Here is a 5,347-nt window from a genome sequence, read left to right as displayed (position 1 = left end):
TCTTGGGTAAGCGCGCACACACACACACACACACACACACACACACGAATCTTAAAAGAAAAACGACTGCTAAAATTTGGGACTTCATTAAAACTAAAACTATTTTTCTTCCAAAGAATTATGAAAATCACACAAGAAAATCAAAGGGGAATGCACAAACTGAGAGAAAATATTTGCAATACATATATCAGACACAGGACTAGTCTTCAGATTATATAAAAAATTCTTACAACTCATTAATAGGAAAAAAATGACCCAATAAACTGGATAAAAGATTGCACGTGTCCTTCACACGATAAGATATACAAATCTCACCTCCCTCCAGAAAAAGAAAAAAACACACAAAAAAGATACCACTGCACACTTTCTAGAGTGGCTGAAAAGATTCACAGGAGGATATAGAATCCCTGGGTGTCTCATACACTGTGAGTGAGAATGATAAAACTGCTTTGGAAACAGTTTGACATGTTTTTAAACACTTTAAACACACACTTACCATAAGAAGCAGCCCTTCTACTACTAAGTATTTACCCAAGAGAGAAAGAAATATATGTCGATAAAAGACTTACACCTGAGTGTTCATAGCAGCTTTATTTGTAATAGCCAAACACTGGAGACATCCCCAATAAGATTATAGGTAAACAAAATACAGTATATTTATTCCATTGAAAACTACTCAGCAATAAAAAGCAACAACCTCCTAATACATGCAACTTGGATGGATCTCAGAATAATTATTCCGAGCAGAAGAAAGGCAAAATCTCATAGCTGCTGTACAATTCCATTTGTATGAGATTCTAGGAAATGCAACTAATCCATCCTGACAGAGAATAGATCATCGGCTGCTGGGATGAGGGTAGGGGGTGAGGGGAAGGATGGGGCAGGGGCATGAAGAAAACTTTTGAGATGAAAATGTTTGGTATCTTGATTATGACTACAGTTTCACAATGCATTCCTGGGTCAAAATTCTTCAAATTGTACAATTTAAGTATGTGTAGCTTACTGCAAGTGAATTATATCTCAATATAGTAGAAAAAATAAAATTTAAATTGACATACAATTTAATCCACTGAAGCAAATTATAGTTTTATTCTGCAGCTTTATTTTCAATTTTTGAGCAAAGCTCAGATCATGAAATTAGCTCAAGAATAAGATTATTCATGAGTGTCATACATTTCTTGGGGTTACTTTTGGAATTCTTCCCCATCATATAATACCATTCAGGATTCTAGCATGGTCAATGGCTGCTCAGAGAGGGCATGTGTTGTCTCAAAATTCCTATCACACTTTCTATAATAAAAATATCTGGTTAGAAAAATATCATTTGGAATGTCACTAGCAGGCTTTAAAAATAATTGCTAAAGAAAAAATACAAAAATAGGCACATTTTCAGTTAAAAAATTTCAGAGAGAGTAGGTGCTAAAAGCAGAAATCTAACTAGAAGTTAATTGATTGCCATTTAATATTTGACATTGTTCTTAACTTGTGCATTAAGAGCCTTGTCTAAGGGCTGAAGATGATTTACACCTGGAATATACCAGCTGAGTCCATTGATATTAAAATGAAAGAAAGATTATATTTAGGAATATGGTAACATTTGTTGGATATGAATTGAACATAAAAAGTGAAAATTAATTCTTAGAGTCTTTTTTTTTTCAAAAACTTGAGAGGCAACAGGTGGATAGATACCATATTTCAAAACAAATGTCTTGACCATGACAAATGCGTGTGTGAAGTGCCATATTATTAAACTCTTCTGTAGGGTAAATAACATTTCATTGCACAAATTAGAGGCAACTTAATTTTAAAAATCTGGAATTTGGTGGGAAAAACAAATCATACTAACATCTAGGACATTTTACTGGGATCCAACCATTTATATATAATATCCTCTGCAAGTCATATCTGACATCTGAGATCTTGAAGCAGCATTGGCTTCTTTACCAGAGAAATTGACTGCTGAGCTACCAAAGGAAAAAAATCAAAACCCATAATGTGAATTACTAAGGTTTGCAACCAACTAATCACACACATACAAACACCCCTCAATAGCACTAATAACTTCTTAACATAAATGAGATTTCCTTGAAGGTGAGATGTTGAGATAGATTAAAGTGCAGCAGTTATCTATGCAAAATGTGTTGCATTAAAAAACCACCTCAACATATAAGCTTTTATTTAGCTTATGGCTTTGTGGCTTTGTGGTTTAGACTGGCCTCAGGGGACCTGTTTTCTTAGAGGGGCTCACTACATGTCGGGCAGTTGGCGGGCTCCGGGGTAGGGTTGGGGGAGTGTCTGTACCCCATGTCCTTCATCCTCTATCAGGCTACTTTGGACGTGTTCTCCTGATCATGGCACAGATGCAAGCCCTCACTGTGACACCTTCATTGATCTGAATGTGACAACAACCACCGAGTTTAGAAGCAGACCCTCCCCCAGTCCAGCCTCAGATGAGACCACAGCTCCAGGTGATGCTTTGACTGTAATCCTATGAGGCTCTCCATCAGATGAGCCAGAGTCCACACTGAGGGAGGACCAGGACCATGATGAGTGGTAACCAGGAAGGTGTCTTGAATTCTGAGACCTATACATCAACACACTGGAGCATCAAGTACCTCATGGCCCCCTTATTTTTCCAGAGAAAAGAAAAGAGCACATCATTTTTAGTGATTTTTAAAATTTTCATGCTGTTTTTCCCAGGGCTTCGTTTTTGTTAGTACGTTAATGTCTTAAATTCATTGGATTTTTGCCATCACTTCTGCCACTCTTGCCTTAGGTATCTGTCTTTACTCATTGCTTGTATGTTTGCTGATGCTGTGCTCATTGCCCTACACTGGGTTTTGTTTTATAAATAAATAAAAAAACAAATAGCTGACTATTTACTGGAAACCTGATATATTTCCTTACCAGGTTGCCAGTACATAGTCTGGATCTTTCAATTCTTCTGAACCCCTCATGCAGAACTGGGTTCAAGTTTATTCAAGTGTCCCTAGACACTGTCACACATAAAACCATTCTATATCACTTAAAATAAAAGTAAAGTAAAAAAGGTAACCAAAAAGAAAGTTGTTTTGTTTTGGGTTTGTTTTTCTTTTACTTTTCAATATCAAGGAATTGTCCCTCACAACTTAGATTTTCTCCTTGGAAAACAGAGCAGACTTGTTTCTTCCTCCTGAAAATTTCAGTCCTGATATTTTGGGTCCTTATTAGCAGTACCAAGAGTTCAACTCACCATATCTCTCAAGAGACTAAAGACACCAAGTAAGTGAACGTTCAGTGGCCAGCCCTGGTTCTCCAAAACTTTTAGGGTGGACAAATAGGCTTTTACTGCAGATTTTTGCTGCACATGAAATAAAAATAATGTTTAGCCTAGAATTTGAGCTATCATTACTTTGATAAATATGAATATATTTATTGAACTATTTCCCGGTGTCCTTTACAGGAAACACTGCATAAAAAAAAAAAAAAATCCGCTAGGGTTTCATGACCTTTCAAACCTGGGTTTCTAAACCCTATTCTCCTGAAATATTGGAAACTGGGGACAAGGGGGTAGCTGACGCTCATGATTAGGGTTGGGTAGCAGGTTCAATAGTGTTCAATAACCGCAGCAACAGCAATCATAGCCGTGGCAATAGAAATGATCAATGACCTGCCTTCAGGCATGATGCCACTGATAATTGATCCCCTGGTCATCATTGAGGAAGCGTGTTGATTTCTGTTTTGTATAATATGTTCTTTTGAAGGTCACAATATTAAACTTTTACAGTCTGGTGTGTGTGTGTGTGTGTGTGTGATTTTAACATTAAGCATTTCATACTTCCAAATAACGCCAGCTTTTTAATCAGTTTTGATGGGAATCCTTTTTCTGCCATACCACAAGATACAGTAAAAAGTTGCTGTTTAGATTCATAAACCCTAATTCTAAGACTGCAGCTAAAACATAGATCAGGGTTTGGTGCTTCACCGTTTTCAATTTCCACTGGTATCAGCCCTTTACCAAGATTAATGACACTTATAAAACATTATCCTCGCTATTGCAAAATGTCCAAGTATTACTAAAATAAACCCTTCTCTTACCATTTATTGGGATTAATTTTACCATTCTTTCCTCCCTAATTACTTTTCCAAGTTGCTTCCCTTGTTAATTTAATGAAGGGAGTCCTTTTGTTTAATACAGCTGAGTCAATGCAGTAAGAATTAGTCTATCTAATCAATGTCTACTAGAAATAAACTAGAAGTAATATTGCTGTAAATTCTAGTGCAATACATTTCCACAGGCTTGAACTCTTTCTAAGTTTTCTTTTGTTTCTATTTTATACAGAGTATATACAAAATATATACAAAATATACAACAAATATACAACGTAGTTGAAGAAATTTAATAACAATGACACAAATATGGCATAACCTATCAGAATTGTTATAAGTTTACTATGTTGTGCACCTGGAACTAACATAGTGATGTAGCTCTATTATACCTCAATTTAAAAAAATATGTATGAAGAAGGGGGGTGGTGAAGGGATGGACTGGGAGTTTGGGATTGGCAGATGCAAACTATTATATAAAGAATGGATAAACAACAAGGTCCTACTGTATAGCACAGGGAGCTATGTTCAATATTCTGTAATAAACCATAATGGAAATGAATATTAAAAAAAAATATATATATATATAACTGAATCACTTTGCTGTTACAGAAACTAACACAACACTGTAAATCAACTATTTCAATTAAAAGAATGTAGACACTGGGAGGAAATGCATGCAAAATGCTAATGATGGTTTTCTCTGTGGGTGGGGTGAGGATGATGGGTGATTGTTAATTTTTACTTTGTGCTTTTATGTATTCCTTCCTATCTACAATGAACATATATTGCTTGTAAAATTAGAAAGAAAACAATAAATGTCATTAAAGATGAAAAAAACATCAAGTTTTAAAAGTCCAGTATCAACTAATCCATAATGTAAAGTGAAGATCTCACTAATACCCTTCAATAGATATTTTTCTTAAGTTTATTAAAATTATTTACCTTGCTCTATCTTTTAAAAAAAAGAGTTGTTATAAGAGTCGGATGCGGGCTTCCCTGGTGGCGCAGTGGTTGGGGGTCTGCCTGCCGATGCAGGGAGCACAGGTTCGTGCCCCGGTCCGGGAGGATTCCGCGTGCCGCGGAGCGGCTGGGCCCGTGAGCCATGGCCGCTGGGCCTGGGCGTCCGGAGCCTGTGCTCCGCAATGGGAGGGGCCGCGGCGGTGAGAGGCCCGCGTACCGCAAAAAAAAAAAAAGAGTCGTAGGCATCTCATCTTTCTATCTTTCACAGAAATGTTACTAAGAATGAAGTTCATTATGT

Source organism: Physeter macrocephalus, chromosome 11, assembly GCF_002837175.3.
Source record: "Physeter macrocephalus isolate SW-GA chromosome 11, ASM283717v5, whole genome shotgun sequence".
NCBI lineage: Eukaryota > Metazoa > Chordata > Mammalia > Artiodactyla > Physeteridae > Physeter > Physeter macrocephalus.
Note: the sequence above shows the minus strand (reverse complement) of the source record.